This window comes from Chiloscyllium plagiosum, unplaced genomic scaffold, assembly GCF_037043375.1.
Source record: "Chiloscyllium plagiosum isolate Xiang-an unplaced genomic scaffold, Cpla_swu_hap1 HiC_scaffold_45, whole genome shotgun sequence".
NCBI lineage: Eukaryota > Metazoa > Chordata > Chondrichthyes > Orectolobiformes > Hemiscylliidae > Chiloscyllium > Chiloscyllium plagiosum.
The window spans coordinates 67,647,901-67,670,172 of NW_028270183.1; the positions used below are offsets into that span (position 1 = coordinate 67,647,901).

Genomic DNA, 22,272 nt, shown 5'->3' on the forward strand with positions numbered 1-22,272 from the left:
CATGTCTTGGCCTATCAGTGTTCATGATACTGCATGTAGTATATGGGGCCAACAGTGTAAGAGCTTAGCTCTTACCTTCCAACAACAGCAGTAGAATTGTGCTCCAACAAAACTTTCAGAGATCACGGGCAAGCATATCCCCCAAATTACCTCTTACTATCAAACCAGAGTATCAATCCTCATTCAACTGAGAGAATTCAGGAGGGTATGCCAGTAACAGCAGCATGAATACCTAAAAGAATGAGGTGTTAACATGATGAAGTTCCCAAAGAGGTCTACTTGTGTTCCAAACAGCATAAGCAGCAAGTGATAGACAGAGTGAAACAGTCTGGGAAACAACAGAACAGATCTAAGATCTGCAGTCCAACCAAATCCAGTTGTGAACGAAGTCAGAGCACAGCTGGAGTTCTGAGGACAGTTCTCTTCAAGATATTAACCAACAAGAATGTCAGACTGGATTAATTGTCATAAAACTCAAGTCCTTTTGATATTCATATATTTACAATCAGTGTTCAATTCAACAAATGTAGCTGAAGGTAAAGATAATCTTCAAGTGATTGCAACAGTGAAGACATTTGAATACTTGATCAGCAAATTAAAGCCTGTTGTGTTGAGATAGTAATAATTTAAAAGATATTTTTAAAAAGTAAGGTGACTTGAGTATAATGGAAGAAGTTGATTGGTGGGTAGCTGATAATGTTGTTTTAATCTGAAGTTAATTTAGGATTAGTGAACAAATAAACACATGGTAGGGAATCCCAGCCCCATGGAGTGCACATCCAGTTCCATGTGGGAAATCTAAGACATTTCTTGTCTGAGCGACAACCACAAGAACACGGAGGTGACGTGGGAAATGTCTGGAACACTTGTTTGACTGCGGTTAAAGTACTGCACACACTTCTGATCCCCTTATTCCAGGGTTGATGTGATCACACCAGAGAGGCTACAGAGGAGACTGATCAGAATGTTTCCACAATTGGAAAATTTCTGCTCTGAGGAAAGGTTGGAAAGGCTGGGGATGATTTTCGAGGAGGATGAGCTGAGATTTAATTGAAGTGATAAAATGCTGAGGAATCCAGATCGAGTGGATAGGAAGGAGCTATTCATTAACTGAGAGGTCAGAAACTGGAGGATTTAGATTGAAACTAATTCCCAGAAAGAAGGAGGGGAGAATTCATTTCACTCGGAGATGGTGGGGAGCAGGAACGCATTGATGGGATGGAAGAGGCAGTAACCAGCATCACATTAGAATAAAAGGACATGGATGTAACTGAGATGCTGGAACATGCAAGGTTGTGGACTAAAGTCTTCAAATGGGATCATTGTGATTTATTTAACATTTCCCCAGAATATTAAACTCAAGTCCAATTTGAGAATTTATGAACATCATCCGACCTGAATTCCAAATGTCAGAATAAATTTATCAGAAAGTACAGCACAGATCGAGGCCACTTGGCCTATCCTGCTTGTATTGGCTGTAATAGAATGACCCAGGCTTTACAGCATTCTGTCCTCACCAATGAGAGCGACAATTTCAGACTGCATACTCTGCCACCTATGTTGTTATAACCTGTTTATTCAATGTATTTTTTGACAGCTGCTCACCTTGTTTCCTGGTTTCTTTCCCAGCCCTAACTCCATTCCCCGTGGTCTTGAGGGGCTACCATTTCTGCTGTTTAATCTCTCCTGCCTTCTCTCGTGTGACACACTGTCTTTTTGTCCTTGTCTCACTTCCACCTTGCTCACAACTTGTTACATTTCTGATGGTTCCCAGACCTCTGTGACTTCACTGCGTCCCCCGGGTCCGTGGCACGAGTTTTGAATTCTCTTCCTCATGAGATAATCGGAAATATTTCTGGCTGCAGTTTCCCCCAGATTTTATTTTGAAAAGAAAAAGAGGATTTGCGTCAGAGTCAAGTACTTGTGAGCCTTCATCCACAATCCTGAGCACTTAGACATAATATGTGACCCTCCCACAGATGTTCGGGTTTGATGGATTGGCTGTGCTAACATGGCCTGTAGTGTGTAGGTTCGGTGGGTTGGGGTAGCCATGCTAAATGTGGGGTTATGGAGGTAGGGTGGGACAGCAGGTCATTGCAGACTCGATGGACCGAATAGTCTTTTTGTGCGCCTAAGGGACTCTGTAATTCTAACTAGTTGTGATTGTTGTCACATTTTCCTAAGTCCAGGTTCATTCAACTCAGGTACACATGCTGCCTTTTGTGTTTCTGTGGGTGCTCACTCAATCCTTTCCTTCTGATTTACATCAATTTCACACTGTATGTGAGGGTGGGAATGAATGTGTAAATTTAAATACTCCAACTGAAACCCCTCACAAGTCACGAACTGTTTCTGCGACTAGCATCACTCACAACAGGAAAATAAAGGTTCAGTCACAAATATGACAGAAACACAGTAGTTATAATCACCAGGAAAGGCTTAACAGCTTAAAACTCTTTTCTTAAGAAAAGAGGAGGCTGAGCGACAACCTGGTACAAGTAGGAAGCTTTGTGTCTGTGTTTTCAGAGGTTTGAGGTTGAAATCATTGGGTTGAAGCATGTTTCATTGCCCCAGGTCATCGAAGGTGCTATCTAAATGTGCATCTTTCTTTCTGCCTATCTGTCTGAGTCAACAATCAGATGGATATGTCATTGTCTGAGTGTTTTCCCAAATCCCTGATTGAATTTGCCTCCCCCCACAATCTCAGGTGCCAGCTGCCTCTCGACCACCCACATGGGCATGTTGAAGAGCATGGCAGGAGAATGGATTGAAACCGAGAGTTCAATGCCAGAATGAAATTGGAAGAAGGAAATAAATAGGATTTTTGGATCCCAGGGGATACAGACTCTAGGATTAGTCTTTGTGGGCATTCCCGCAGTAACACGAGACAGCATTCCATGATGAGAGTTAAATCCGGTTGGCAGTAGAGGGAACCACTGAACATGAGCAAGTTTAGTTCAAACACAGGAGGTTTGTTCAGTCAGTCACAGTGTGTTAGACATGAAGGTGAAGTGAACATTGAGGGGAAATGTTACCACAAGCTGCAGATGGATAACTTTCATTAGAACAGGAGGAAGCCATTCAGCCCTTCAACCCTGCTTTGCCATTCAAGAGATCATAGCTGATTTGTGGCCTAAATTGCAATATTCAAAACTCTCCAAACTCATCAATAAACTCCTCTGCAACAGACAAGATCAATATACAAAAACAAAACATCTGCAAATGCTGGGAAATCAGGAACAAAAACAGAAATTGCTGGAAAAAATCAGCAGATCTGGCAGCATCTGTGGAGAGTGAACCTTTGGGTCCAGTGACCGGTCAGGTGACCACCTGCAGCTGACCATTCTGCCTTTTCTGCAACACTCTTTAGAACAGGTTCCAGTGCAAGCGGAATGAGATTGTCAATAACAACTGAGAGAAACAGGAGGACGTGCTCAATCAGAATAAAACCCATTTTGGTCTTTCACTTTTAATTCAACTATAAAAAATTATTCATTATCATTTCTGAAATAGGATAATAGGCCAGAAAACAACTCTTCATGTCATTGGGTCTGGGAGACTGTGTTAATTCTGACCTGGTCCAGCCTACATATGAATCCAGACATTGAATAACATGATTGATAACCATCTCTTGGGCAGTTAGAATGGATGACAAATGCTGCCCCAGCAAGTGATGCCATGATCCCATGAACAATAACAATCCAATCGCTGTGGTTACTTGTGAACTCGCCGGTGTTATTGGAAATGGATGAATGGGAAGGTTTATGGGGTAAAGGGAGAAGATTGGCATTCAGTGAGGTGATTCTTTGGAGAGCTGATAAGCCAATCAGCCTCCTTTCGTACAGTAACAATTCAGTAAATATTTCATTCTTAGCCATCTAAGGAAATATCAGAGCAGGGTTTGTAAAGAGGTCAGATTGAATGAGTGTTTCAGTGAACACAAGTGAGACACAGGTACAGAGAGGTTTTGGGATGGATTAAATTATATTTTATACATTTGCATAGTCATCAACATTACAGCAGTTAAAACTGGGGGTTATTTATGCAGCTGAAGCGGATGTTGTGTAAAGATACCGTAGTTAGTGCTTATTTTATTCCAGGCACACCAGCCTAGGAGCACATCCTTCCTGTATCTATCCTCTCGAGCTCTTGAAGATTTTTCTTCCTTTGAAGTGTTTCATGTTTAGATACTCCAGAGAAGACAGCTTCAAGCTCCTCAATATCTCCTGCCAGGGCATGTTACTGGCTGCTTCAAGGACTGGAACTGGCAATTGAGACTGAAAGGTTACTGTATAAAATATCTTCAATGGTATTACCAGACGTGAGTGGTTTTAGGAAAATGATCTTGATTTACGGGCATTGAGTGTCAGAGCACTTCCTGTTGTGGGGCATCCTGTTTAGATTCAATGATAACTATTAGAAATGACTTGCACTGGCTCCGTCAAAGTGGTCAGAGCATTATGGTTGTCATCGAAGCTAGTAACAAACTTCCCATGGGTTAAAAATCGTAAATGATAGAGTAGGTACGAGGTCTGAGGGCACTGTTGGAGTATTGATGTTGTTGTTAATCACAATAACTTGGCTGGAGTTGACTGAATTTATATTGTCTCTTGCTGAATCTGAGGATGTCTCTCTGGGCAGTAAGTCTCCACAAACAGCAATCTGACAATGAGCAGGGATCATCTGTTTTGATTTAAATTGTGACTGTAGCACTGCTGCTTCACAGGACCAGGTACAAGGTTGGAGTCCAGCCTTGGTCAACGGCCTGTGTGGAGTTTGCACATTCCTCTATGATTGTGTGGGCCCCCTCCAGGTGCTCTGGTTTCCTACCACAGTTCAAAGATTTGTGGGTTTGGTGGATCAGTTGTGCGAAATTGTCCACAGTGTCCAGGTATGTGCAGACTTGGTGGATCAGCCATGGGAAATGCAGTGTTACAAGGATGGAGTGCTCCAGGTGGGATGCTCTTTGGATGGTTGGTGGGGTTTGATGGGCCAATGCTCTCCTGCCACACTGTTGGGATTATATTCTATGATTGAGGATAAAGCAGGGTGTTCTTAGAGAAGGAGCATGTGGTATGTTTCAATGCTCTCGATGCCTTTAGATAGAGGTTGGCATCGCAGGGGATACAGTGCTTTATGGGCGGCACAGTGGCACAGTGGTTAGCACTGCTGCCTCACAGCGCCAGAGACCCCGGTTCAATTCCCGCCTCAGGCGACTGACTGTGTGGAGTTTGCACGTTCTCCCCGTGTCTGCGTGGGTTTCCTCCGGGTGCTCCGGTTTACTTCCACAGTCCAAAGATGTGCAGGGTCAGGTGAATTGGCCATACTAAATTGCCCGTAGTGTTAGGTAAGGGGTAAATGTAGGGTTATGGGTGGGTTTCGCTTCGGCGGGTCGGTGTGGACTTGTTGGGCCGAAGGGCCTGTTTCCACACTGTAATCTAATCTAATCTAATCTCCACTGCTGCCCCCTCACCCCTAACTCTACTTTGATTTATTCCCTTCCCATTCTGTCATTTGAAATGGTTTACTTTGCAATAATGGGCTTTGTTTGTAAATATTCAATTGGTTACACGGGTGGTTTACTGCAGGTGATTATATATTAACAAAACCCAAAATGGCATAATGATGAACGTGGGAATGTTGCTCAGCTGTGTGTGATAACACTTCTGGGTAGGAGAAATGGGGGGGAAAAGAACACTTCACAGCTCACAGAAGGAGAACTGAAAAGCAGTGAAATCAAACCAAAGGTTCAGACAGGGAGGGAATATTTCCCTGGAGTTTGAGTAACTGGAAAGAGATGGTGTCCGGGAATAGACAGGATTTTGTTTTACAAGGCATTTGAAATTTTTAAAAACTGTTATATTCAGATAGTTTCATTTCTTTTCTTTTAAGTTTTATTTATTGTGGAATAAATAGCTACAATATTTTAAAACCAACTTCACAAATGTTAAATAAAATCCATCAAACTGTCCGTCACTGAAAACTGATGTGGAGGTGCAATCTCCTGGAGAATCCCTGCCCACTTCTTCCTACCCGGGCTCCAAGGCTATATACATACCTGGGAGATAGCAGCAGGAGGCCATTCGGCCTTTCAATCCTGCTCCACCATTCAAGGGAAAACAGCTAACCATCCAGCTCAGTCTCCTGTTCCTGCTGTGTTCCAATCCCCTTCCATGACTTTACCTTGAAGAACTATATCTAAGTCCTCCTTTGGCTTCACCACCTTTTGTTCCAGTGGCGTTGCGGTGTTACTGTGTGGGTATAGGCAGGGGTATTGTGATGGTGCTGCCTCCTGGAGGATGCACTCAGTGTCCCTCATCATCCTGCAGTAACATCAACTGGGTTTCAGCAACTAGAGATAGAACCCATTTCCAGGATATGGGCATCACTGGCTCAGCCAGCATTTATTCCCCATCTCTCGTTACCCTTGAGAAGACGGTAGTGAGCTGCTGTCTTGTACCATTCGCAGTCCATTTGGCGCAGATAGACCGACAATGCTGGGAGGGAGAGTGTTGCAGGATTTTGGCCGAGTGATTCTCCATCTTTGGTTCTTCAAATGTTGTTTAACTTTATCACAATCTGCAAATGATTTTGAGATTTCAGTCTGCAAATCTTCACCATCTAGCACCCTGTATAAAGGAATATGTACAGATTAGAAATTCAGAGCAGACAATTCTAGTTTCTCTGGAATATCTTTTTCCTCATTCTTCCCTCAAAGCTGTAACCCTCCAGCCCACTTACTCTCTCCCACCATTCTGACTCTACTACCCCCTAAGGTACACCCTCCGCATTCTCATGGAGTTGTTGATAAACAGATCCATGCCACCACTTCCCGTCCCTGGTTAGACGTTGCACCCTTTCTGGGTTCACTTCCGTTCCCTTCAGTTGGTGCAAGTCAATAATGTAACAGCAGAATGAAACGAAAGGAAACAGACAGGGAGGTGGCAGATCCTGGACAGTAGAGGAACCTTCAGTCTGGGAGAATAGGTCAGATCCTTGTTTGTTTCTCATTGGTAGATTCCAGTGTTATGACGAGTTGGGGATGGAACTTGGTCCGATGTGGGTGTGGTGACACTTTGACCCTCCAACAGATCAATACGACAAGCAAATACGTTCCTCCTCCAGCCAGTCACAGTGTGAAACCCTTTCCACTAGTTACCCCAAAGCACATGCTCCAAAACTTACCCACATTCTGTACTTCCGAGGCAGGGACGTGTGGTCCCTGCCTCGGAATGTGGGAGTTTCAGTCCTCATGCAGCCACTGGATCCCTGTCTCTGGAACGTGAATGAAATGTGTGGGGTGGAAGATGTTGTGTATTGGATCCCCATTCAGACACACGGGATTTGTGGGCTGTCACTGGGATTTACTGAGAAAATCTGCTTAGACAACCTGATTTCTGATATAAGAAACATAGATTCAGCCAATTGGGGGTTAGGGAGGTTAATAAGGGGCAGCAGGATTTAAGCAGAGGTGGCTCAGTGGCTAGCACTGCTGCCTCAGCATCAGAGACCTTAGGTGACTGTGGGGAGCTTATACATTCTCCCCATGTTTGCATGGTTTCGTGCAGTTCTCCAGTTTCCTCACACAGTCCAAAGATGTGCAGGTTAGGTGGATTGCCCATGCTAAATTGCTGATAGTGTCCATGCAAATGCCGGTCAGCCAATTAGCCATGGGAAATGCAATGTTACAGGGAATGAGTGGGTCTGAACGGGATGCACATCATAGGGTTGGTGTGGACTCGATGGATGAATACCCTGTTTCTGCACTATAGGGACTCTATTCTATTCTCATGAGGAAGAATGAACTTATCTCGATGTGTTGTGAATCTGTGGAATTCCTTACTCAAAATGCGGTGGATGCCAGGACAATGAGCCAATGTAATGAAGAGATGCAGATGTTGAATTTGCAATGGATTGAAGGGTGAGAAAGAGCTGGCAGGAAAATCCAGCTGAGACCGATGTGAGCTCAATGATCACCGTATTAAATGGTGGGGCTGGTTCTCCTGTGCCCAGTGCGTCTCTTCTTACGGTAATAACTGGAAAGCTGAATCCAAAACTCACCACTTTCACCAAAGGAGATTTTCGGAAAATGACATAGTCAGGTGGATTAGTGTTCCAAGCTTAGATAGTGAGGAAGTGTGTAGGAGATAATGATTTTGCAATTTTAAACTGAGGGGAGACAGTGATTTATGGTTTTAGATTGCGTCGTACATTCGCAGCGTCCAGTGGACGCTGTTGTGAATATCCATCCTGTACTTTATTACAAAGCCAAGGTCACTGACAATGAAAACCAAAACACCCAGGTAACATCGTCTCACCTCGTAATCTGATAAAAGACTTGTGATAAATCTGGTTGAACTTAGAACACAGATGGAAAGCTTGAAGATTAGATCCACTCCCAAGATCCTGTGCTTTTTAAACAAAAGGAGACTACAATAGGATGAGGCAGAAGTTGGGTAATGTAGACTGGAAATATAGACTTTACGGTGGGAAAGTTGACAGACTGCGGGAATATCAAAGCAATTTTTCAAACTGCTCAGCAAAAGTATACATCAGAGAAAAGGAAGGACAGTAGGAAAAGGAATAATCTGCCATGGGTGGCTTAGGAAATAAGAGAGTCTATCAACTGAAATAGAAAGCATACAAATTGCCAAAGACCATGGAGAAACTAGGAGATTCGAAAATCTTTAAAGATCAACAGAAAGCGAGATGGGATTGGGGGAGAAAAGTGATGAGTAGCTATCCCCAGGGCCAGAATAGCAGTTTACCTGCTAGAGGGGAACCTATTGTGTGGGGAACATATGGCGTCTAATTGTTGAAGCACTGAACTGTTACCATAGAGATAATCCTTATCAAGTTAAAAATCACAGCACACTCCAAAAGCTTGTACTTCCAAATAGTCCTGTTGCACTATAACCTGGTGATGTGTGGTTTTTAAACTTTGTCCATCCCATCACCGGCTCCTCCACATCAGAATCCTGATAGATACCCCACTGAAACTGAAGTGCCTGTCAGATACTTGAGGGAGCCTCGGGGGCGTGGGGGAGGGGTGTGTGGTTTAACCACAAAGTGCTGAACTGAACTAGACTTTCTAACTGACCGTTGCCATGGAGATAATACTGAGAGACAGTCTCTATTCAAAACCACAAAGCACAAAGGTATAAGAATGGGAGCGGCACATCGGACAGATGGGGAGTTACCTGATGCTAAAAACAATGACTGCAGATGCTGGAAACCAGATTCTGGATTAGTGGTGCTGGAAGAGCACAGCAATTCAGGCAGCATCCGAGGACAGGCAAAATCGACGTTTCGGGCAAAAGCCCTTCGCCCGAAACGTCGATTTTGCCTGTCCTCGGATGCTGCCAGTTACCTGATGCTGCCTGGAGGTGTTCTGCATGTACACTATCCATGTATCTGCCATGTCTCATCAATAAAGACTCAAAGAAGACCTCTCAGAGTTCTGTGCCTAGTTATAGCTATCCAGCAGGTTTCAGGGAAATGAGTACACAGCAGTCAGTCTTCACAGTGGTGGAGGATACGAAGAACATGCCAGTAATTGATAAGGAGACTGAGGAAGGTGAGGACCTAGATAACCATTATCATGAAAGAGTTAGAGCTGGGCAAGGTATTGGAGCTAAAGGTAGACAAGTCTCATTGCCCTGATGGAATACATCCCAGGATACCAACATAGTTAGTGGGAGAAATAGCAAATGCACTTAAAGTTATAAAATCCTACAGCAGAGACAGGACCTTTGGCCCAAACTGGCCCATGCCGACCAGAATGTTAATCCACGCTAACCCCATTTCCCTGCACTTGGCCCATCTGCTTCTGACCCTTTCCTATCCATGTATTTGTCCAAATGTCTTTTACCTGTTGTGAGTGTTCCTGCCTGAACCACTTGCACTGGCAGCTCATTTCATATACATACCACCCTCTGTGTAATACAGTTGCGCCTCCCCAGCTTCCCTTTTATTCTTTCTCCTCTAACCTTAAACTGATCCAATCAAGCCGTCCAATCCTTCAGTTACTGGGAAAAGAGACTGAGTGCATTCACCTTATCCAGGCCTCTCATGGTATTATACACTTCGAAAAAAGAACCCCCTTTGTTTCCTCTGCTCTAAACATAAAATCCTCACTGGTCCAACCTCTCCCTATAACTCAGACCCCTGGGCCCAGGCAACATCCTTGTAAATTGTTCTGCACTTTTTACAGTTTAATTTCTGAAACCTACATTACATTCATCATATTTCCAGTATTTCCCCACAGCGCTGGAACCGACGTGACAATGTCAATGGATTACAATCCATGATCGAGAATGAACTCCTTTACAACAATCCCGTTTTCATAGTGTTTCCCATGGTGCAGGTATCCTTGTGTCTTTCTGGCTGCATGGTTAATTAAAGACTTCTCCTTCTACAAAGCAAAGTTGTGGCTTAATTGTTCCTGGGAAATGTGCCATGATTTTCCAGACTTTCAAAAGCAAATGGAATCTCTCTCCCCAGTCACCATGCTGACATGGACTTGGCTGTGTCTCAGTACTTTTGCAGTCACACTGACATTTGGAATATTCGCCCATGGACAGAATACTCCCCTTTCCTTCCAGATGAAAAGGCCAATGATATTCAGAGTGGCACGGATCAAGTAACTATCACATCTGAACATGAAGTTCAATTTGAATTTCTCATCCGCAAATCCACCCTTTCCGTACCTTACAACAGAGCAGACAAGTTACCACTGTTAATACAGGATGGAAATTCATAAGACAATTGTAGTATTAAACTGTAGCTTCCTTGTTCCTCCAAAGCTTTAAGCCTCAGTCTCACAATTTCTCTCTTCTGTGAACTGAAATCCAAACCAATCCCCCACTCCTTTCCTCCACACCCAGTTCTCACACACTCTCTCTTCAAATTCAGTTTCCTAGCTCCTGATGAGAACCATCCTGCATACACTGCTTCCTGCACACTCTGGCCAAGACCCATCTTACTAAAATGAGCCAAATTAGAATTCTAATTGCAGACCCATCCTTGTCCCTTTCCATAAGAACTCTGACTCTTCACAAAAGAGTTCTGATAATTTTCTGCAAAACGCTGCACCACTGATAGTCTGATCACATGTCAGGGTAGCAAGAAAGGGGCCATTTCACTGGGTCCTGCTCCCAGAGGGATGCCGCTGCTAATGATAGATTAATTCCTCACACCCACAGCCTCCTTCCTAGGCACTGACCAAGACTGCACATACTCCCACAGTTGCCAGCACTGCGAGCGTGCACTGGTCTCCCTCCTACAGCACGTGCTCCCGATCATACAGGAGTCCGGGTGATTGACAGCAGCTGCTGCCCAATATATCAGAATCCCTACAGTATGGAAACAGGCCCTTCGGCCAAACAAGTCCATACTGACCCTGCAAACAGTAACTTACACAGACCCATGCCCCCTAACTAATGTAAATAATACTATGGGCAATTTAGAATGGCCAATTCACCTGCCCTGCACATCTTTGGATTGTAGGAGGAAACCCGCTCAGACACAGGGAGCACACGCAAACTCGACACAGACAGTCGCTCGTGGCCGGAATCTAACCCGCGTACCTGATGCTGTGAGGCAGCAGTGCTAACCACTGAGCCGTCTCTATCGAGTGGAGGGGGGCGTGGCTGGAGGACTGGGTCAATGGGATTGTGAACAGTGAATGAATGTGGATGACACTGGGGGATGGACAGGTCATTGAGGGACAGGAGCAGTGCAGCAGCAAGAGGGGATCCTGGACAAACTGAGCAATGGGAGAGTCTGACAGGAGAGAAACTACAGGAAGGTTCTGTTTGGAGGCTCAGGCAGGGACAGCAGGGAGACAGCATGGCCTGGTGGCTTGGGCAGGTTTACTAATCAGCCTCTTCAAAGATGCTTTTACACAACTCTGAGCCTGATCCTCCTGGTCCAGAGGTAAGGACACTTACACTATTTCCTGGTGGGCAAGGAATACAGGGACTGCCTTTCAAAAGGAACTCACCTGTGTTGGTGACATTAACAGGACTCAATACAGACTCACTGACAAAATGCTGGTGTACTTGAACTTCATCCAGAATATTAACACCTATAACTGGGCAACGCAGACCCGAATGTACAGAGTTAAATACTGGATACTAATAACAGCTTTGTGCATGGGAAATCATATCTCATGAATTTGACTCAGTTTTTTTTGAAGAAGTAACAAAGAGGATTGCTGAGGTCAGAGCATGGACATGATCTACATGGATTCAGTAACGTGTTTGACAATGTTCCTCATGGGAGACTGTCAGTAAGGTTAGATCGCATGGAGTACAGAACTGGCCCGAAAGTAAAAGGCAGAGGGTGCTTTTCAGGCTGAAGGCCTGTGACCAGTGGAGTGTCACAAGGATCGGTGCTGGATCCACTACTTTTCGCCATTTATATCCATGATTTGGATGTGAACATAAGAGGTATTATTAGGAAGTTTGCAGATGACATCAAAATGGGAGGTGTAGCAGACAGTGAAAAAGATTACCTCAGAGTACAAGGGGATCTGGATCAGAAGGGTGAATGGGCGGAGGAGTTCAGTTAAGAAAAATGCAAGCTGCTGCATTTTGGAAAAGCAAACTTTAGCAGGACTTATACAGTTTATAGTAAGTTCCAGGGGAGTGCTGCTAAACAAAGAGTCCTTGGAGTGCAGGTTCATCGTTCCTTGACAGTAGAGTAGCAAGTAGATAGGATAGTGAAGGCAGCAGTTGGTCTGCTTGCCTTTATTGGTCAGAGCATTGAGTGCAGCGGTTGGGAGGTCATATTGGGGCTGTACAGGACATTGATTCGGCAACTTTTGTAATATTCCATTCAATCCTGGTCTCCTTCCTATCAGATGGATGTTCTCAAACTTGAAAGGGGTCAGAAAAGAATTACAAGGATGTTGCCAGGGTTGGATAGGCTGTTTTCGCTGGAGCGTCAGAGGCTGAACGGTGACCTGAAAGAGATTTTTAAAATCAGGCCGGGCATGGATAGGGTAAATAGACAAGATATTTTCCCTGCGGAGGGGGGAGTACAGAACTAGGGGGCTGAGAGGGGAGGGTAGGCAGAGAGGGGGTGGGCGGAGGGTAAGAGAGGGTGGATGGATTGAGAGGGTTGGGACAGAAATGGGTGGGGACAGAGAGGGGGGATAGAGAGGGGAGGCACAGAAATGGATGGGGACAGAAAGCGGGATTAGAGAGGAGGGGAACAGACAGGGGGATCAGAGGGGGCGACCGACCGACAGTTGGGGGGGGCGACCGACAAAGAGGGGGAACAGACTGAGGGGGGCAACCGATGGAGGGGTAAAGAGACGGGTGTGCGACCGACAGGGGGGCAACTGACAGAGGGGGGACAGACCGAGGGGGCAAAAGATGGGGGGACAGACCGACAGATTGTGGGACAGACCAACGGGGGAGGGACGACCGACGAGGTGGGGGAGCCGACAAAGGACTGACCGACAGGAGGGGGGGAATCAGACAGAGTGGGGGGAGGCAGGGAGGAACAGAGAGGGGGAAGATGGAGAGTTATTTTATAGATCTACAACTCAACCCTGTTCGTGTTTTCTCCTCCTCACCTTAATTTCCTCTGAAGGGCTCAGAACAACTGCATAGTTCCTGGAAAGTGGAGTTTCAGGGAGATCAGGTGCTGAATGTGGCATTTGGGACACTGACCTTTAATGGAATGTGCTGGTCAATAAATGGACTCTGGTTAGATTCCACTGTCTGTGTGGTATTTGCACATTCTCCCCGTGTGTCTGCGTGGGCTTCCTCTGGGTGCTCTTAATTTCCTCCCACAATTCCAAAGACATGCACTTTAGATGGATTAGCTTTGGGTAATGGTAGGTTACAGAGTTAGGGTGGAATACTGTTCCGATGGTTGGTATGGTCTCATGGGCAGAAAGGCCTGCTTCCACACTGTGGGGATTCTGTCACTGAGTATAGGGGTTAGGAGGTCACGTTGTGGCTGAGTAGGGCATTGGTGAGGCCAGTTTTAGGATACTGCATTCAATTGTGGTCTCCATGATTTCAGAAAGATGTTATCAGAATAGGACTCAACCTCTTAATGGCAAGTTCTTGGGAAGTGTTGACAAACAAACAGACCATGCAGTGTAGGTTGATTGTTCCTTGAAAGTGTGGTTGAAGGTAGACAGGTCGGTGAAGGTGGTGTGCTGTATGCTAGCTGTTATTGGGCAGTGCATTGAGGATAGGAGTTGGGAGATCATGTTTCGGTTGTACAGTTTATTGGCTCGGCCACTTTTGGAATCCCCAGACTGCTTTCAATTCCAGTCTCCCTGTTACAGGAAAGATGTTGGGACACTTGCAAGAGTTCAGCAAAGTTTTACCTTGTGGTGCCAGTATTGGAACATTTGAACCATAGGAAGAGGCTGAATAGGCTGAGTCTATTTCCCTGCAGCACTGGACACTTTAGGTGGCTTTATCGAACTTGATAAAATTATGAGGAGCAATGATAGGGTGACGAGTCATGGTTTCTTTTTTTCCCAGGGTAGGGGAGACCAAACAAATGTGAATCTTTTTTCCAATGTGGAAATGACAAATTCTAGAGGAGAGATGGCAAGTTTAAAGGATGTGAAAACCGAAACAACTGAAGATGCTGGAAACCAGGAAGAGAAACAGAAGTTTCTGGAAAAAGCTTAGCAGGTCTAACAGCAGGTGCAAAAATAAATTAGAGTTAACGTATCTGAGGAAGGGTGACCAGACCAGAAACTTTAACTGATTTTCATTCACAGATGCTGCATGACCTGCTGAGCATTTCCAACAACATCTGTGCAAGTTTAAAGGAAGTTGTTTGGAGTATATACCTGAGAGTAACTTTATAAAGTGCGAGTCAGACCACATCTGGAGAAATGACAGAAGTTTTGGTCCCTTTATTTAAGGAAATACATCATTTCATCAGAGGCATTTCACAGAAAATTGACTGGGATGATCCCTGGTTTGCAGGGAGTATTTTTTAAGAAAAGACTGAAGACGTTGGGACTCTACTCACTGGATTTGGGAGGAATGAGAGGGGATCTCATTGTAACGTGCAGGATACTTAAGGAGTTTGACAGGGTAAATACTGAGTGGATTAGATTAGATTAGATTAGATTACTTTCAGTGCGGAAACAGGCCCTTCGGCCCAACAAGTCCACACTGCCCCGCCGAAGCGCAACCCACCCATACCCCTACATTTACCCCTTACCTAACACTACGGGCAATTTGAGCATGGCCAACTCACCTGACCTGCACATCTTTGCACTGTGGGAGGAAACCAGAGCACCCGGAGGAAACTCACGCAGACACGGGGAGAACGTGCAAACTCCACACAGTCAGTCGCCTGAGGCGGGAATTGAACCCGGGTCTCTGGCGCTGTGAGGCAGCAGTGCTAACCACTGTGTGCTGCCGTGTGATGTTTCCCATGTGAGGGGTTTCATTAGCAATGGAGCTGGAATGAGGTGGAGATCAGCAACATTTTAAGAGATTGGAATTCCTGGTGTTTGTGATTGTGTAGGTGTCTGATCAGAAGGTCACGTTGGGGTCAGATATGAGAGCAATATTGTGAAGAGTGCGGTTCTGCCTCAGACAGTTCCCAGGGAGAGGGAGGGGCTCAGCAGTAAGGGAAAGTAATTTGTAATAGCAACTGAAGGCAATGGGTTTAATCATTGCAACGTTCCGTTGTAGGAAATTGCAGCCAATCGCGTAGTGGGAGTGTGATGAGCAGTTTGATAACTGAGTAATGGAGAGGGATGATGGGGAGGGAGAGCTGGGCATTGTCAGTGTACATGTGAAACCTAACACGGTGCTTTTGGACGATGTCACCTCTTGGCAGTGTGTAGGTGAGAAACAGGACGGACCAAGGCGAGATCCTTGAGGGACACCAAATATAAGGAATTCAGAAAGAAAAGGGAGAGTTGGAATGGAGCAGGTTTTCCAACAACGGTGGGGTGAAATATTCGTTTGTAGCAGAATGGGAGAGAAAGACATAACCAGAAAAAAACAGACAGGTAGAACAAGGAACAAAATGTGATTTGGTGAGGGGGAGTGATGAGGAGGAGGAGCAGCCCAACTCCAAAAGCACTATTTCTACATTAGTGACATCACCCAACTCCACCCTAGTCTCAGCTCATTGACCGAAATACTCGTCCATCCCTGTGTTATCTCCAGACTTCATTATCCAAACACTTCTGGCCAGCCTCCCACATTCAACTTAAATGTATTCTCAAGAGTATCTAAAACCCTCCTGCCCAAGTGCTCACTTGTACCAAAACTTGTTGATCCATCAAAAGGCTCCTATTAACAAGCAAAAATTTCAAATTCTCACCCATGATGTAATTCCTGGCTGTGAACACCCCTGTCTCCCTGCACCACACAACCTGTGAGACCCCGACAACTCATTTTCTTTCAGACTCCCAACGATGTGTTTATTCATTGCTTCAACTGTCCAGCTGTTTCTACTGTTGCCAAGGCAACGCGGTCTGGAATTCCCACCCGAACACCCTCAGACCTGCTTTCCTTCTTTAAGGTATTCCTGAAAACCTGCTTATTTGGCAATTCTTTTGATCACCTGACCTAATATCCCCATCTGTGGCCTTATGTCAGAAGTTCTCAATAGTATTTCTGTGGAATTATAAACATGTTAAAAAAAACTGTTGTTGATTTGCACATACATTGTCAACTCTTCACTGTCGCTGAGTGAATAATCTATAACAGCTCTTACCCAACTACATTGTGGGAGCACCTTCACCACACGAACTGCAGCTGTACAAGGAATTCAAACATCACCTTCTCCACAGGCAATGGGGCTTTGGCACTGATCAATGGTATCTGTGGAGGGAAAAACACAGTTGATATTTCAGAAAGTGCAAAATGCATGATAGGGAGGGAAAATGGTGCAGAATTTGGGATTTTGAAATTTGTGTTTTACAATGTGCACTAAGTTCTATAAAACCTCTTATCCCATACCATGAAAATCTCCTACTCTTCCTGGTCTATGTCCTTCCTTTCCCCTACCCTTCACCTTCACACATTTCCAATGCCTTGGTCACAACAACAGTGTGCTGTCAGTGAAGTTTATCATGTGGTTGAGTATTGTCCCGCCCCTCATTCACTCCGATTGGTTGAAGGACCAACTAGCACCTCGAGCCCCCGCTCCCCCACTCTTATTGGTCGTGCGCTGACATCAATAATTCGAGGCCCATTGTGGGCTTGAGCATGCTCAGTGCTTCCTGCTTTTGCTGCTGTTCATTGGGTATGAGAGAGAGAGGGCTCATCCCTATTTCTCCTGATGTCAGACAATAACAACAACTACCTGCATTGTATGGAGCCTTTCACATTGACAAATCTCCTAAAATGCATCACGAATGATGGAAACATTGATTAAAGAGAACGATTTTTAGATACATCCTTAAGGCGGACAGAGGGGGTTCGGGAGGATATTCCAAAGGTTTGTGTCCTTGGCAGCTTCAATCGTGGAGTGATATAGGTGGGCAACAGCTTACAATGGAGATAGTGGCTAACCATAGGTTAACAACGTCATGTCGTAGCCCCCTACCCCACACACCAGGCCTTGTTCTCACAGCCTGCCATTACACTTTACCTATGGTTAGCCACTAACTGTCTCCATCAACAGCTAGTCACCCTCCCCCAGCCAGATGGTTATCCTTTATCCAACTGTTCCTCTCACTCTATCCCCACCTATCCTTTACTCCTTTTATCCTTCTCCCACACTATCTTCTGAACATAAACTTACTTTTATTCACAGTAACATCTGTTCTGTGGAAGGGACACCGGATCTTAAACTTTAACTCTGATTTCTCTTCACAGATGCTGCCAGACCTGCTGAGCATTTCCAGAACCTCCCGGTTGTTGTTTCTGATTTACATCTTCTGCAGTTCTTTTGGTTTTAATTTGCCGGGAGTTTGTAATTTAGGTCCAACAGCATCTGTCCCAGTCTCTGCTGTCTCTCCCAACCCCAAACAGTGACACTGCACTTGCACAGCTCATGGACAGGTGTTGTCTTGCTGGCCACACCCCCATTCAATCCCATTGGCTGCAGGACCACACAGACCCTCCTCCCATTAGTCTAGAGCTGCCGTTAATCAGCCGGGCACAATTGTGATGAGAGTGGAGGGCTAATCCCTCTCTCTGCCCTGGGATGAGCTTCATCATTCACAGTGAATGGGGCAGTATCACAGAGCACAGGGCCTGGGGGCTATTCAGCCCATTGGGGCTGTACTCTCTCCCTTTGGAGATGCTGCAAGTCTGTCCCAAGTCCCCTCCCATGTGCCCACAGACCCCCAAATCTTTCCTTAAAAAGTAAAATTCCAAGTCTGTTTCAGAATACCTGCTGAATCTGTGTCGTTCAGACTGTTCCAGATGCTCAGAACTTTGAGTAAAATAGTGTTCACATTTTCACCTTGTATTATTTGCCAATTACTTGAAAGTAGTTACTAAAAATTGTGACAGTTTTAACAATTCCTCTCTCTCTCTGCAAATTCAAGACCTTGGAACCAAATCTGCACCAGATCGAAATCACTGCTTCACCTTCTCAGCTGCAAGGATAATTATTTGTGCTTCAGCTAGCTCTCCACACAATAGAGGAATACATCTTAATTTATTAAGATCAAAGAAACAGACCTTCGGTCCAATTCGTCCGTGCCAACAAGGAATCCTAAACTAATGGATTCCCATTTACCATCTATTGTCCTGCATCCATCAAAACCCTTCCTATTCATGTACCCAATTGGAAGCCTTTTAAATGTTGTGATTTTATCAGCCTCCACTACTTCATATGGTAGCTCCTCCCATACACACACCACACGCAGCTTGAAAACGTTGCCACTTATATCCCTTTTAAATCTTTGCCCTCTCAACTTAAACCCATGTGCTCTAGTTTTGGACCCACCTAACCTGAGGAAATAGGACTCCGGCTGCTCACCTTATTCACACCCCTCGTGATTTTATAAATCTCCATAAAGTCACCTCTCAGTCTTTGACTCTCCAGAGAAAATAGCCCCAGCCTATTCAGCCTCTCCCTGTAGCCCAAATCCTCCAATCCTGGCAACGTTTTTGTAAATCTCGTCCAAACCTTTTCAAGTTTCACAGCATCCTTCCCAGAACAGGGAAATTCAAACTGAAATCAGAATTCCAGATGTGGCTTAATCAACGTCCTGTCCAGCCACAGTATGACGTCCCAGCTTCTGTATTCAATGCATTGACCAAAAACGGAGTGTGTTAATGGAGTCCCATTTGCCAGCGGTTCACCCTTATCCCTCTAAAACCTTCCTCTTCATATACACAATCAAATGCCTTTTAAATGCTGCAATTGTACTAGCCTCCACCCCTTCCTCTGGCAGCTCATTCCCTACTTGCAATGCCCTCAACATGAATAAGATGTCCGTTAGATCCCTTTTAAATCTTTTGCCTCTCACCTTAAGCCTGTACCCTCTAGTTCTGGACCCACCGAACTTGGGAAAAAGTCCCTGACTGCTCAACTTATCCATGCCCTTCATGATTTTATAAGATCACCTCTCAGCCTCCAACTCTCCAGGGAAAATAGTCCCAGTCTATTCAGCCTTTTCCAATAGCTCAAACCGTCCAACCCTGGCATAATCCTTGCAAATATTTTCTGAACAATTTCAAGTTTCTCAACATTATTCCAAGAACGGGGAGATTGGAACTGAAAGCAGAATTCCAGTCGGGCTTTAATCAGTACCCTGTCTTGCCACAATATGACGTCACAACAGCTGCATTCAATGCATTGACCAATAACAGGGGGGTGGGGGTCCCAAATGCTGCATTCACTCCCCTGCCTACCTGTGACTCTACTTTCAAGGAACTATAAACCTGCACTCCAAGGTCTCTTTGTTCAGCAATGTTCCCCAGGACTTTACCATTAAGTGTATAAGTCCTGCCCTGATTTGCCTTTCCAAAATACTACAGCTCACATTTATCTAAATTGAACTCCGTCTGCCATTCCTCGTCCCATTGGCCCATCTGATCAAGATTCTGTTGTATTCTGAACTAACCTTCTTCACTGTCCACGACACCTCCAATTTTGGTGTCTTCTGTAAACCTACTGACCATACCTCATATATTCACATCCACGTCATTTATTTAAGGGCTCAATATCTATCCTTGCAGCACATTGCTCCTCACAGGCTTACAGTCCGCAAAACAACCCTCCATCATCATCCTCTGTCTCCTACATTCAAGGCAGTTTTGTCATGGCTTGCTCTCCCTGCATTCCATGTTATCTAACCCTGCTAACCAGTCTGCTTTGTGGAACCTTGTTGAATGTCTATATAAACAACGTTCACCGCCTGGCTTCATCAATTTTCTTTGTCACTTCAAAACATTCAGTCAAGTTAGTGAGACACAATTGTGCATGTACAAAGCCACATTGACTCTCCCTGTCATTCCTTACCTTTCGAAAATAGATGGATATCCTGTCCCTCAGAATCCCTTCCAACAACTTGCCTGCCACTGACTTCAGGCTCACTGTTTTCTTGTTCCATGGCCTCTCCTTACCAGTTTTTTAAAATAATGGCACCTCACCTGTCGCTATCAACGATACAAATACCTCAGGAGAGGCCCAACAATCACTTCACTAGATTTCCAGAAAGTTTCAGAATACACCTGATCATATTCCAAGGCTTTATCCACCTAGATGCGATTTAGGACATCCAGTACCACCTCCTCTGTAACATGGATACTTTTCAAGTTATCACTGTTTATTTCTCCAAACTCTCGAGCTTCCATATACTTCTCCAGTAAAAATAACGTGAAATATTTGCATATCTTTTGCACTCCCTGTGGTTCCATAGACAGCCTTGTTGACCTTTAAGGGGTCCTATTATCTGGGCCAGTTAATCTTTTGTCCGTGATATATTTGTTTAATCTCTTTGGATTCTATTCCAGGACATCTGAGAAAGACCTACTTCACGGACCGTAATTTTCCTCTGACTGGATCAACAATGCCCTCCAACACATACCCTCCACTTCCCGCACCTCCGCCTTTACCCCACCCCTTCAGCCACAATAAAGAATATAACCCTGCGGTCTTCACCTTCCACCCACTAATCTCCAGATACAGCACATTAACCTCTGTTATTTCTGCTACCTAAAGTCAGACCCCACCACCAGAGACATATTTCCCTCCCCACCTCGACCTGCGTTCCACAGAGACCATTCCCACTGTGCCTTCCTTGTTCGGTCCACTCCCTCCCACCAACCCACGCTCCACACCCTTGACCCTCCCTTGCCGCCACGGGAGATGTAAAACCTGCGGCCACACCTCCCTCTGACATCTGTCCAAGTTCCCAAAAGGATCTTTTCACATCAGGCAGAGATTTGCCTGCACATCCCAAAACCTCATATACTGCATCTAGACACTATGGGAAGAAGGGCCTATGCCCGAAACGTTGATTCTCCTGTTTCTTGGATGCTGCCTGACCTGCTGCGCTTTTCCAGCAACACATTTTCAGCTCTGGGGAGAATGTGCCAACTCCAACAAAGACAGTTGCCCAAGGCTGGAATCAAACCCAGGTCCCTGGTGCTGAGGAAGCATTGCTAACCTCTGAGCCACAATACTCTGGGATCTTTGGTGCTGATGCGCTGCCCCACTGATACCTCAGTCACCCACCCTGCCTCATTTCCTAAGAGGCAGTGGTGACGGAGTGAAATTATCGCTAGACAGTTAATCCAGAGATCCAAATAAGGTTCAGGGGACCCGGGTTTGAATCCCATCACTGCAAATTTTGGAACGTGAATTCAATAAATATCTGGAAAAAATAATCTAGTGACGACAAGGATTCCACTGTCAATTGTTGGAAAACCCATCTGGTTCAGTAATGACCTTTAGGGAAGGAAAATGCCATCCTTACCTGGTCTGGTCTGCATGGGACTCCAGACCAAAAGCAACATGGTTGACTCTTACCTGCCCTCTGGGTAAACGCAGCAATAAATGCTGGCTGAGCCAGTGACAGCCTTATCCTGTGAATGAATAAAGAAAACAGATCAGGTTTTGTTCCTTCTCTAGTAGGTACATCCTACAAACTGATTCTGAAATGTTCTCGTACACACTGAACAAATACATTTCCATCCAAGCCCTTAACACTACAGCACTCCGAGGCTATGTTGGTAAAGTTAAAACCACTTATCATGCATCCATAATATTCTTACAGATAACTGAGGTCGCCTGGTAAAATTGTGTCAATTCCCCGCTGACTATTGGGAGAGAGTCTATAATACAATCCCAGTAAGA

The 22,272-nt window shown here is 45.1% G+C and overlaps 1 long non-coding RNA gene across 1 annotated transcript; it reads right to left on the bottom strand.

Moving 5' to 3' along the window:
* Positions 1-5,569: 5,569 nt before the first annotated feature.
* LOC148136728 (uncharacterized) lies at positions 5,570-21,916 on the bottom strand. The gene is made up of 3 exons (XR_015754411.1): positions 21,893-21,916; positions 16,726-16,832; positions 5,570-6,629 (listed from the first exon to the last, which is right to left on the bottom strand). It is a non-coding gene; the product is annotated as an uncharacterized LOC148136728 (long non-coding RNA).
* Between the last annotated feature and the right edge of the window lie 356 nt (positions 21,917-22,272).